This window comes from Erithacus rubecula (genome assembly GCF_903797595.1).
Source record: "Erithacus rubecula genome assembly, chromosome: 13".
Taxonomy (NCBI): domain Eukaryota; kingdom Metazoa; phylum Chordata; class Aves; order Passeriformes; family Muscicapidae; genus Erithacus; species Erithacus rubecula.
In genome coordinates, this window is record NC_136665.1 from 11,614,660 (window position 1) to 11,628,018 (window position 13,359).

General features: G+C 45.8%; 1 protein-coding gene across 1 annotated transcript in view; it reads left to right on the top strand.

Moving 5' to 3' along the window:
* The first annotated feature begins 392 nt into the window (after positions 1-392).
* SETD5 (SET domain containing 5) overlaps positions 393-13,359 on the top strand; it is a 65,330-nt gene continuing 52,363 nt past the window's right edge. Inside the window, exon 1 of the mRNA XM_079317059.1 lies at positions 393-533. The gene's annotated coding sequence lies outside the window, so the exon portion shown is untranslated. The remainder of the gene's footprint in view (positions 534-13,359) is intronic.

The window sequence follows — 13,359 nt, forward strand, 5'->3', positions numbered from 1 at the left end:
GCCGGCCCCGCCCCTCGGCACGTAGCGCGGCTCGCCCGGCGGGCGCTGCCGCAGCCCGCCCGCTCGGCACAGCGTCGACACTGCCGGCGGCCGCCCCCCCCCCCCCCTCTCCGCGCCGAGCGGCAGCGCCGCGCACCAATGGGACACCGGGACCATGGAGCGCGCGGCGGGGCGGGCGCGTGGAGTCCAATGAGGCGGCAGCGGGGGCGGGGCCGCGGGGCGAGACCGCCAATGGCGAAGGCGGGAGGGCGGGGCGGTGGCGGCGGCGGGCGCCCCGGCGGGGCGGGACGCGGCGGCGTGACAGCCAACGGGGAGCGGGGTGGGCGTGCCCGGGGCGCCCCTGGCGCCGGCGCCGGGGATCCCCGTGTACCCAGTGCCGTTTCCGCCCGGCCCGGGGAGAAGGTGCCGCCGCCGCCGGGGGAGGGGCCGCCGCTGCCGCGGCCGAGCGCTCGCTCTCGCCGGCTGCCCGGGACACGCCGTGGCGCCGAGCCGGGCCTGGTGCCGCGCAGGGGCCCGGGGAACGGGCCGGCCAGGTAGGCGCGGGCAGGCGGGAACCGGCCGTACCCGGCGGCGGGAGGGAACGCTGGGGCGGGCGGCTGGTCGGACGGCCACGGGGGCCGCCGGCGCGACCCGCGGTCTGACGCTCTGCTCTGCACTGCCTTGGCAGCCCGGTCGGCAGCGCCCTGCCGTGCCCCCGGAGGCCCGGCCCGAGCTGACCCGGTCCGGCGCGGTGTGCGGGCATCATGGCGGGCCCGGCGGTGCGCGGGCTCGGGACGCTGGTGGCCGGTGCGGTGCCAGGGCCGGAGCCGGGGCTGGAGCGGCCGCGGGGCTTTGTAGGTGAAGGCGAGCGCCGGGGAAGCCCCGCTGCAGCCCCGGCCTTCTCCGCGCCCCCGTGTCCCTGCATTGTCCCGAGGGGCCGCGGGAGTCGTTGTCCGGCTCGGGGCAGCCTCCGGGCCGCGGCTGCCCGCCCCGAACCGCCGGCCCCTCCAGGCCTCGGGGGAGGCCGTGTTTGACCTGCATTTTCTGCTTTCTCATGGTGCCCGTGCGGCGCCTTCCTCCGTAACCCCCGCTCCCGGCGCCGGCGGCCGCAGCGCGGATGCTCCCGCACTTCCTCGCCCGTCACCGCGGCCACCGCCGCCGCCGGGGGGGTTCCCCGCCGCGCTGCCCGCGCCCCGGCCCCGCTCCGACCCCCGACGGCACCGGCAAGGTCACTGTCGACCGGCGGCTCGTCCTTGGGTGCCGGTGACCGGAGTTGAGCGCCGGGCCGGGTGGGGAAGCGGCGCCGGGCAGTGTCTCGCCGTCCCGGGGGAGGGAGAGAGGCGAGGCCGCGTGTGGCCCTGTGGAAGCGGGGAAATGGGTGTAGCAGCGAGGGGGGGTTGGCAGCCCCTTCCCGGTCGTGTCCTCGTGTTCCTCTGACACCAGCTGAGATCCTGGGGGTGCTGCTGGGGGGAAGGGGGTGTTCTGAGCGGCTGGAGAGGTCACGGGGTGCTGCAGGGCTCCTGTGGCTGCTGCGGGCTCGGGCCATGATGTAATGAGAGCGTTTGGGCTACGGTGGGGGCGAATCCCTCTCCTTGGGTGAGGGAAGAACTTGATGTTGGTGTCTGATGGTGTGCTGGTACATTATGGATTTCAGGCAGTTGCCCCCACCCTGACTGGATGTTGCTGCCAGAATCTAAATCCAAAAAGGAATTTCTTATTTTTTTCAATAATCAGAGATTCCTCTTTTCACTTGTATAGGAAATACTAGGATTTCTTTTTTTTTTTTTTGTGCTTGTGGTCCACCCAGGAAGTCATCTTGTTGCCAGCATTCAGGGGTTTTTTGGGTTTTTTTTTGCTGTAGAGGTGCAGGGAGGAGGGTGTTGCTGTGCTCTGGATCCTGTGGGTAAGCGTTGAAGGCAGTGACAGCAGCTGCTGTTGGCTCTGGAGCTCTGGTTGCTATGAGAGAAGCTTCACTAGACTTGGCTGCTATCTCCAGGGAAGGACAGCAGAGCAGCCTCCATTAGTGTGGTGGTAGAGGGATGGCTGGCTCATGTTCAGCAAAGGACTTTACTTTTTGGGCAGTTTTCACAGGCCTAAAGCAGGAGCAGGGGTATGTTTTGGTCCTGTGGGACAAAAATGTCCAAGGTGGGTTTTATCACCATTCTTGAGTTAATGGAATTGCATTAAAAGTGTGGGTTGGGAGCCCTGAGTTACCCTTTCCACATATTTTGGTCTGTGTGAAAAGTAGGGCAGCAAGAATTGATATGATCTTCCTGTGAAGTGAAGGCTGCAGTTGTGTCTTTTTTGAACTCCAGTCTCCTTCCCAGCCAGTAACAGAGCCAGATGCTTTTCTTATTGTTTGTATGTCTCCTTCCTCCCCTTCCAGCGCCTGGGCCCCACTTGCCTTATTGACTGGAATTTCTGCTGTGTGCAGTGGGTGTGTGCAGCAGACACCAGCCTGCTAGTGCTGAGGAGGGATTTTCCATTCACAGACCAGGGAACTGTCAAAATAAAGTCCCGACTCGACTTTAGGGACTGGAAACACAAAATGGGGAGAGGGGTTTTCCTCTGCTGCAGAGTACAGTTTATTCTCTGAGCTTCTTACATGCTTGTATGCCAAAATGTACAGGAAATGTTGCTGTGCTGTGGAATAGGGAGGTAAAACTCCTGTGGATAATGGGAAGGATTCCTCCCTTTCGTTTGACTCAAATGCTTGAAGGAACAGTTTGCAGGAGGCCATTTTTGACGTGACTCTGTATTGTGGAATCTGCCAGCTCCCATCCACACTCTGTCTGCCTGACTGCAATAGCTTCCTTTTTTTTTTTTTTTTTTTTAAAGGAAGAATGAGTGCCTTTCTTATCTGCTTAACTAACCATTTGGCACTGGCCTCTGTCTGTATGATATTGTGCTGTCGAGTTGGAGCTATCAGCATATTCCAGTGCATTTGTTAGAGATGAAGCTGTTAGTTGAGGTATGCAGCATGGGAATACATTAGTATTGGAAACACTGCCATCTTTGTAAACTAACACCTATCATGGGGAGCCCCTTGCCCTGGCCTGAGTTACCCAACTCAGAATTACTGTGAGCTCCAAGCAAAAAATTCCAGGACCAGAATAATGTGAGAGAGATTAAAATATGCCCTTAAATCCGCTTGACTGGCAGCAATCATGTGATAGGTGCCAAACTCTGAGTAGCTTTTATATTTGAGAATCTGTAGTACCCAATTTGCCTCACAAGGTGAGCAGCTTTTAACCCTCCTAAAACACATCAGTCTCTGGGGCTGGAGGTGTCATCTGCTGCCTGATCTGGAGTGACATGACACCAGTACTGAACTCTGAATTTTGTGAGTATGAACACTGCTCCTTGTTTCAATGAAATACAGAAAGTGATCTTCATGGCCCCTTAGTCTTTGTTTACAGTCTCTCTGTAGGTTGTTTACAGTCACTCTGTAGGTTATAATGGGGAATTGGTCCATTGCCTCACATTCTGTTGGATAACTGGCACTGCTTTGACAAGGCCCTGGCTCTTCATTTTACTGTCAAATCCCAAGTGACCTGAAAGTAATATTCCTTAGCTAATGTTGTCTGATATTTCCCTACTGCAAGGTGGGGTGATGAAATCCCATGTACATTTAAATCACTTTTTAGAAAGAGCCTCAGTTACCGTGAGATTTTATTTTAAAACTAATGTTTTAAAACACAGGAAAGGTATGGCATTGAAGTGGAATCTCAGAACACGCAAAAGTTATGCTGTTTTTTTCTGGAGGGTGAAAACCCAACCAACAAACATTGATTTAAATTTTCCAGATGTTCCTTGAAGAAAAAAAAGACATTTTTAATTCAAAGTTCCAGGTGCAAAGTGTGCAAGGGAGAACTAAATGTGTGATGTCTTAGGCATGTGTGTAATTTATGCATCTGTCCAGTCTATGCATTCTCCCATTTTGGATTATCAGACTTTACAAACTTGTGTTGAATGATGTGATGAGATAAAAATGTTTCTATCTATTCTGGCAATATTAAAACAAACATAATGGCTGTTCAGAGGTTTGAAAATTCAAAAATCATTGTTCTCATGACATTATTGCTGTATTACAAAAGCACATTTGTGTTTTTACTCTGGTGCTGCTTGTGTGTGTAACTGAAATTCTTCCAATGAAATGCTGTGTTGTGTGCAGTGTATGAGAAAGACTGCAATAGGCAAAGTGTTCTTTATGTGTACAAGATATAGTAGCAGTGCTTGAGTTGAAATGTTAAACTTGCTTAAGTGTATAGTGTGTGCTGTTAAGTCTCAGTTGCCCCTATGAAACTTAAACTGCTGTTTGATTTTAAAATAAAGATTTTGTTACGTTTTACTTGTCTATTTAGTTTTTTTTTCCCCTCTTCCAAATTAAAAGAAAAATAGCTATGGATATTACAGCTGTTACAGATTTTACAGCCAGTCTTTGGCTCCCATGACTGACTTGTGGCAAGAGTTAGTGCACAGTAAGTTTGCATTTGCATTGTTAGGGACTGGTTTGTGTAAATCTGGCTTAACCTAAACCTTTTGCTTATTTTGATAATGGAAAAAGCCCCAGACCATAATGCAGCAAGAGTTCAACATTTTGAAACTGTGGGAGCTGAGGTTTTTTTTTCCCTACCTTTTTCTTTTAATTCCTTATTGAAGTTGCTTGGAGGATCTTGGTTAGGGTTTCTTTTTTCTCTCTCTCTCCTTTTTTTTTTTTTTTTTTTTTTTTTCCACAGGATTTGCTATTTTGGTGGCAATTTTCCAGTATTCCTGCAGCAAATCAGCCGAGCTGTAGCCCCTGTCCCTGCTGAGCAGGGAGAATGTGCAGTGCTCCAGGCCTCCCTGCTGAGCTCACGCAGGGGTGGGACTTGCTAAGCTGCTGAAATCGCAGCTAATGCCCACTGAGCATGCTGAGAAACAGTTTTTCAACTGCTCCTAGTTGAAAATTTTTTTTCTATAATTAGCAAAGATGCTCTTTGTCTTGAAGGATGATCTATGGGACAAATCAGGAGGTTCTGGTTCATCGTCCCTCTTCCCCCCTACCCGAGCCAGTGGTGAAGTAGTATTTTCCTGTAACAAAAATAGCTAAAGGGATTTTTCCCTCACTTCAGCTGATGAGTCTGAACTTGAAAAGCTGTAGCCCGAAAAAAGAAATCTTCAGCAAATAATAGTCTTAAAGCTAGTTTTTGTTGCCACAAGTCCTGTAGGAGCATCAATATAGTTGTTTAAATTGTAAATCTGCATGATTCTGATCCTTAATCTAATTTAAATGCTGAAACAAGTTGAACAAACAAACTATATTTTAAATAATATATTTGAGAAAGAAAGTATTTCTTGATGAGTTTTATTTTCCTCCTGCCAAACATGCACAAACCCCAATTATTTTAATGAGCAATATGGGAAATACTCAGTGAAGTGTACTGATGTACTCAGACTTAAAGGTAGAAAAATGTGGGAGGATTTGTCAGCAGTTTGAGTGGCAAGCTTTTAGTGAGCGGGAGAAGTAATTTCTTTTGTGGTCAGGAATCTAATAGTCCCACATTCACCAAACATGAAGGAAAAAGGGGGGATGAAGAGAGAGGAACGTAGAAGAGTGGCATTGAGAAATGGCCAGGAATTTGACTTTTAGAGTGAAGTTCAGAAATGATCTGTTGTTTATGCTAAAGTGTAATCCTTATAAACTTGATAACGTAGACAGGTCTTGCATTCCTCCCTGAGGGTCACAGAAGGGCTAAGTTTAGCAAAGGGGAGGTATCCCAAACACTCACATCTATCTAGTTTTCAAGGCAGCAGACTTTTCTGTTTTCATTTTGTTCTAAACAAGCCTAGTTTTTTGCTCTGTTGGGTTTTTTTTTTCCCACTTACAAGCAGCCGTTAGAGGCAGAATGTGATTTAGCTTTAAAACCAAAATGCCCTAAAATATTTCAAAGTAATTTCATAGTAGAAAGGTCACGGTGCTTTTGATGTGTTCATATTTAGAGCATGATTACAATTGCAATCATACACATTGACAAGAAGATATTGTCTGGATTTGGTAGCTGCTCATTTAGTGACTCAGGCCTATTCCTGTTGCCCTCACAGAACTCATACCAGGGTTTTCTTCTGCAGCCTTGCTGATTTACAGGACAAAATGTTTTCAGTGACTTTGCCAGCAACCTGGAAAACAGTTTGAAGTTCTTTCTGATGCTTTTTTTCTTTCCTGACTTTAAAGCAAGCAGTTTGAAATGCAACTTGTTGATAGGGAAGGCGTGTGAGACCCTGCCACCAAACTTTTTAACAGAACATGCCTGCTGCTGCTGATTCAGTAAAGGGGAAAAAAAAAAAAGAAAAAAGAGGATACAGCTTGGAGTTTGTTTGTTGGCATCAGATTATGCGGCCTCTTGGTTTTGCATGACTTTGAATCATGAAAATAAGGGGTAGAGAATTTTTGAGGATTATGTTAGTGGTCATATTTGAATGAGGAAGCCTACATAAGACAGTACTGCTCACATTGTAGGACAGAAGGTCGCTTCTTGCTTCTGGGAGCAGACTATGGGAGGTGCAGAGGTTATAGCTGGTGGAAGGATGGAACCAGGAAGACTGAAACTTCCCATCACAGCTCCAGGTAGTGCAGAGAATGGGAACAGAGGTATATTTTTCAGTGTGGTCATGTTTCCCAGCGCTGCCTCTGCCCAAATTACATTTTTGGGAATGCTTTAAGTCAGATTTTAGGACTGGAACCCCTGCAGGATGCTGGTGTGGAAACTGCTGCCAAGGAGCAGTTCTCAACTGTTTTTATGAGACAGAGTGAGGAGGTGAGAATGGATCCTTGCTTGTAGGCAGGAAGGAGTACACTGGGAAAAGTTGAGAACCAGTGATTTGGGAAACTGAAGTGCCCCGGGGTTCAACATGGAGCCCTTAAAATAGCATGCCTCAACCTGAGCTGCACTATCAATTTATAGATACTTGGAAGAGTACACAAGCCTTTTGCATTTGTGTGGCCTTTAACTAAAGACACTAAAACATTATTTGCTGTGTTTCAGTGGCATTGAATTGGAATAACTTAAAATGTTACAAGAATGCTTTCAGTAATGTGGCTGTAGATTAACTTTCACTACAGCAAAGATCTGGAAGCTTCCTGTATAAATACATCTAAAGTAAACCTTTGAAGAAAAAATGACTGCTTGATTGAGTTAAGTAGGCTCTGTTTGACTGTAAAGGAGACTGGCTTGCTGTTTCAAAGTGCTCTTGCAGTTTTATAAACTTAAGGATGTTGGGGTTCAAGATGGCCTGGAAGTTAAGAGGGAACAAGGATACTTGCAGGGTGAAAGTCAGGTTCTGAGCTTGTCACAAATTTGCTTTGTTTTGCAGTTCTTCTAATTTCCACCTCAGGGTTTGCCTGTATATGGAAATTTGTGTGTTAAACTGGAATGGGTGTTTGTGGCTCACAGTGTATTCCTTGTACAGCTTTGTGCAGGTTTTTGGTGCACAGCAGTGTTCCATGGCAGTTCAGACTGACAGCCCTGTTCTTCCCAATGTCACTTTTATCTCTGTTCAGGCCCATGCCTGCTCCAGTAGTGAACTATTCAGGAAGATTACCATTCAGAAAACAAGTGCATTTCATTTTTGAAAGGAAGAGTTTTCTGCTGGCTTCTGCCAGAACTGCTGGACTGTGGGGTCAGGTTAGCACCAGTGCAGGGAGGGATGGAGAAGCTGCACTGAAGCCGTGCCAGCTGAAGTCAGCTTGAAACTATTGCAGAACTGCACCCTGCGAGCGAGGTTACTCCGGGTGAAGTTACACCAGACAGCTGAGCATATCCAACTGCTCTGCTGCTGAATGGGGGAAGTTTTGTTCCCCCTTGCTCTCTCACCCAACGGGGAGTTCTGCCTTTTTTGTTTGCCAGCTCTGGTTCCTGCTGGATTCCTTTTCTGAACTCCTCCAGCTTGCTAACCCAGCAGAAAGCTGTGTTAGGGTTATTTTATGTTTTGGGTTTTGCTGGATTATTTTTTTGCCAAGATAGTGAACTGAACTGGCTCACTGAGAGATTTGTCAGGCGTCCAGAGCCCTCACAAAATAAATAGGGGAGAGCATATGGGTGGAAGTGCAGAGGATGTGGTGGGGACCGGAGAAGGGGAACAGGGTCTCCGCCTTTCGGTGCCGCGCCCAGCGCGGCCAGCTCAGACTGTCCCCTGGAACCTCACACTCCTCTGAAAGCAGAGTGAGCCACCAGCCACTGCATGCTGACAAACCTGTGCCACTCTGTGAGTTTTGTTCCCTTGATCACTGTGTGTGGATTGCTTTATTTAGGCAAACCCTTAGTTCCCTGCTTTTGGTGACGTTGTCTTGCCTTCATCTGTTGTTATTTGTTTGAGAAGCTGGTCAGATGTGAGTTTTAATGTAGGCTTGGTCTGTGATGGAGGAGAAGTGTTACAGTCTAAGCTTGGTGCTTAACTGTTTCCAAACAGCAAAATCTTGTAGGTATGCTTTTGCAGAAAGTCAATACAGCTGAAAGCTGGAGTGATGGCTCATTTTGGAAGATGGGAAAAAGTTAGTATAAAAATATTACTACTCTGTGTAAGTAAATGCACCACATAGTGTTTCTTATCTTTTTTTTTAACTTACGAATTAGTAAGTGTTTTGTATTTTCTCATCAGTGTTATGGGTAATGAAATACCAAGGTGTGCAGAAAATTACAAATTACTGAAGATACACTGTCAAATGTGTAAAAAAAAGATCATGGCATGAATTCCATATAACTTCACTGAAAATACATGTAGTATGACTGGAGCAACACAAAAAATGTAATTCAGCCAAGGCCAGTTGCAGCAGAAACTTCAATCCTATTTCTTTAATATGAAAAACTTGGTTATAGCAAATTTGAAATAAAGCAATTGTCTGTGCACTGCAGATCCTGTTGTGTGCTGCTCTGTCTGTGAGCTGCAAGCTGAGGCTTTGTCTTGTACCTGGTGAGACTACTTGGTCTAACAGAACTTGAGGCAGCATTTTGGCTGTTTTGTGTTTGAATAAAGGTATTTAAATGTTAGCATGTCATGACATCTCCAAACGCGTATTACTGTTCAAAAAAAATTCATGATGGGTGTGAGCAGTATGTCTCATAAGCAAGAAATCTCATCTGTTGCAAGGGTAACCTTTTATTTAATAAAAACATTTGCAAATAGCCCCAAATCAATCACTGCCATAAGGGAACCAAGAAGAGTATATGTGCTGTCTTACCCTTACAGCCAGCAGTGGTTCTGACTTTTTGCAGTGTGGCAGCTGAATGCCCAGGTGAGCACTGGGGTGATGTGTATGGAGAGCTCTGGGGACTCCATCTGAATGCTTGTGTCTGCTCATGCCCCAGGATAAGGACTCAGGGTTGGAACACATCGTTTATCTGTGACAGTGGCTGGGCAGGAGGCAGAAAGTTACACTAGGACGTTGCATTTTGGGGTATGCCATCCCAAATCTGTCTCTTTAGATATGTCACTTATCAGTAGGAAGATCTGTGCTGAGGTTAAAGCTGTGACTTGTGAGATATGCAAAGGAAATACCTTAACTCTACCCTGCAGTGGGACTGTTTGGAGTGGCTGTTTCTTGCTTGCTCTGCTTGAGGTGGGAGGCACTTGGATGCCCAAGTCCCAGGCTGATGGTATTCTTTTCTCACCTGTGGAAATCACCATTAGTGCTGCTAAGAGTGGTGCTTGTTACCTTTGCAGCTTAGCTCCTGAAACACTCAGAGCATGGTGTGGGTCACTCAAAGTCAAGAAGCTGAGCACAGAAGTGTTTGCATCTGACAACACAGGTTTGATCTTTGGTGGATTCTCTTGGCCACTGCAGGTTCAAAGTACCCTTTATGAAATGTTCAGCTACAGAATTTGTGAGAAGATGAAAAATTCACAAACTGGAAAAAGACTTTCCCCACAAGCTGCCATGGAACAACATAAGAGTTGAAATTGATGTGTCACAGTTCCTGTTTCCTGCTCCTGCATTTCTAAGTCTTACATGCGCAGACAGCAGTAATAAATTAATAAAGAATAAAGCACTAGCATGTTCTAAAAGTGAGACTATGCATTGAAACCTGCTGTCATTAGTTAAACCTCTCTTGGGTGCAGCTTAGGACTGCCAGCTTGAAACTGGTCAGCAGAAATGTGGTGAATCACATGTGGAAAGAGGATCTCAGGGAGAATGCAATGGGATGTCCAAATGTTGGTATGGTCTTTGCAGAACTGTATAAAAGTATAACCAGGATCCTCTCAGTGAAATTATTTGCTTGAATTTTTTTTTTATTATTTTTTAACAGTGTTGCACAGCAGAGATGGATGGGGAGCAGGCTGTTCTTGTAAGCAAAGTTTGTAGCTTTCTGTTGCTCTTCCAGTGTCAGAGTTTAGGCGTCATTCCTTTTTCTGAGTAATAGTGAAGCAGTCTGTTCCCGTGAGAGTCACTGGGCTGGGGCAATACTTGAAAGGAATTCTAAAATTTTCAGTTTTACATGAAGGGAAGGTTGTGAAGGAGGAAAGAAGTGGCCTTGACACATATTTAAGAAATTATGGAAACTTTTTGCTGGAGTTATTGAGAAATGGTTGTTACTGAAATGGTATGAGCTTAAAATGTAGAAATTCATGTTGAACAATGGGACTTTCTATGAAATTCTGTTAGTACTGAAAAGGTATAGTTTAGCTTAGGTTAAAATCTTCAGTTACACTAATCATCACTGATTTTTTGGAGTCTGCTGCTTCTCTCCCAGGATGCATGTGATCCTTAGCCTTTACTGACCAGGAATGAAATGTGTGTACTGGCCAGTGACTGAAATCTTTTTCAGGTGCTTTTCTTCCCCTGAAAGTTCAAGATGAAATGCTGGCAAGATGATGTGTCCCTAGTCCTGTTCTGCTTAGAGCTAGATATAGCCCTGGCTTTCATGTCTAGAAACACTGTTATGTGACATCTCAGGAGTGGTATTTTGATTTTACTGATAAAAATATTAAGGCACAAAAAAGGAATAGGCTCACATAGGATATCTTAGGCAGTGTGGAGGTGCAACATGTTTGGTTTGGGGTTTTTTTGGCTTCTGGTCTAGTGGTGCAAATTGCAGTTTTAGGTGGCTCTCTCACCCACACCAGTCATCACCTCTGCCTACATGTCCATGTTCTGTAGTGTTGTGTTCCTTCTCTACATATCTTCAGTTTCTTTCAGTAAAGCTGTCAGTGGTTTTAATACTGCTTTTAGTAGGTGTGGTGGGGACTGCATTATGTAGTGGATACAGGTGAAAACATCTGTGTGAGTTGATGATGGGGAAGCATAGTAGTATGAGCCAGGGTGTTTTTCCTGCCTGTTTTCAATAGCTTTGTAATGCTCCAAGGTAGTTTGGGTTATGAACAATGCTGCTACTGATTTGTAGCCACGGGACTGATAAGCTATGTAAAGAGGCCTTCAGAGTACTTTGGCAAACTGTGTTTGGATGTCTAGTGCACACAAAATCTATCTGCGTTATTCAGGAAGATAATTCCTGCCTGTACTGTTTTCCTTCTGTGTTGAGATCATTCTCCTATCCAACTGTTACCCAGCTGAGGTCTCGATAGGTCTCAGTTTTTCCATAATGACAAAATCAAATTAGCCCTATGATGAGTGGTGCATGTGAACTTCCTTTCGGTTAAAGCACATTGCCCTGAATATTTTCTGGCTGGATTTTTTTTCTTGTGAGAATCCAGCATCTTATGTTTGATAGAGAAAGGAGAAAAGATGCAGATGAGGAAATGCTGTTGTTTAAGGTACAGGGAGGAATGTGTAGCTTGTTTCTAGAACATAATCTGTCCAGCTGTGACTTAGTCATCTTCAGTCTTATATAAAATGCGTCCAATCTAAATAGTTGAGCATCTCCCTCCTGAATGCGGCAAACCTTTTATGCTCATGTGAAGATGTGAAGCTGTAACAGGCACAAGCCATCATCTTTGGAGTACCTTCATACTTGTGAACCTGCAGCATCCATCATACTGTCAAGCCTCATTTACTCATGTGATGGGGTTTTTTTTATTTTATTCTGTTCCACATTTTTTTCAAGCTTAAAGAGATTCCTTACTGTTGGCAGAGAACACAGTACTAATAATTCCAGACAGGAGAGCAGAGAATGTAACGTGAGAACAACGGTCACTCTTGAATCAGACTGAAGATTTTGTTCATCTCTGACAGGGCCAAAAATTCATGTTTGAGGAAGAATGTAAGGTGAGGAGATCACAGGACCTTGGCTAAGGTCTAATTTCAGTGTAGTAGCTCGTGCTGTTACGTTACATGAAGCCCTGCTCTTAGTCACTTGGATTTCACTTAGCTGTTCTTCAAGGAAAGGGTGATAACTTGACTATTATGAAATGCTTTTATATGGATAAGTGTATTTCCACACAAGTCCTTTGTTTATATAATTATGGAGGTTTTGGAGGGGTGGGGGAGATTTTTCTTAGTGACAAGCAGGAACTTGTAAGCTTTATAGGAATTGGCATGTGTGAGTTGAGAGATACTCTGCTAGTTAAGGGATGATGGACAGTCTTGTTTAGGTAGTCAAGAAAAATGATGCTGTGAGTGTGTTGTTAAATGTGTTGCTAAAGAGAGGTGCTGATAAATCTTATGACTGTGGACATGGAAGATGACATTTAAAATTCTATCAATACATTTCCCATTAATACACATTTCATGAAACTGAGAAACTGGCATCTTCAGTCATATGTATGCAGGGGAAGGTCTCCTTAGGAGGGCTACTTGTAGCTGAGCTTCACTTGGGTAGTTGGAAACATTCTTCAAAGGCTTCTGAGAAAGTGTGTGATGTAGTTTTAGTTCTTAAAAGAAGTTCTACAGCTTTTCATAAGAACTACAACTACACTGTGCTCACTGTGAAGACTTAATGGCTTGGGTTGATGCTGCTTGGGGACCTCAAGGCTGCAATGCATTGTATGTTTTTGTAGTAAATCCCTATACTGTTTTTCAGGCTGTGCTTGACAAACATGGCCTAGCTCTCATGTAAGATGTAATGCCAAGTGTAAAAATGACTAGGTGAGATTTTCCAGTCTTTGTTAGGTGGAAAGTCAGATCATCAGGAGGTTATTTTTGGCCTTCAAATACATAGTTATGCAAAGACTTAGTGGCCCTGGAGAAGAAATGAGCAATGCCCTGAGCAACTGATCCAAGCTGGCCCTGCTTTGGGGGGGAGGGAGACAGTATAACCTTCAGGGGTCCCTTCAAATCTGAATTATTCAGTGATTGAGTGTGAGTTAGATTGGGTGTAGAAGGTGTGGGGGGACCTGCCTGTTTTAGCTGGAGAGGGAAAAGATAGGAGGAAAAAGGCTGTACTCAGATACTGGAAATGTTTGTACTGGAGAAATTGCATTAACAGTGGAGACCTAAAATATCTGAGA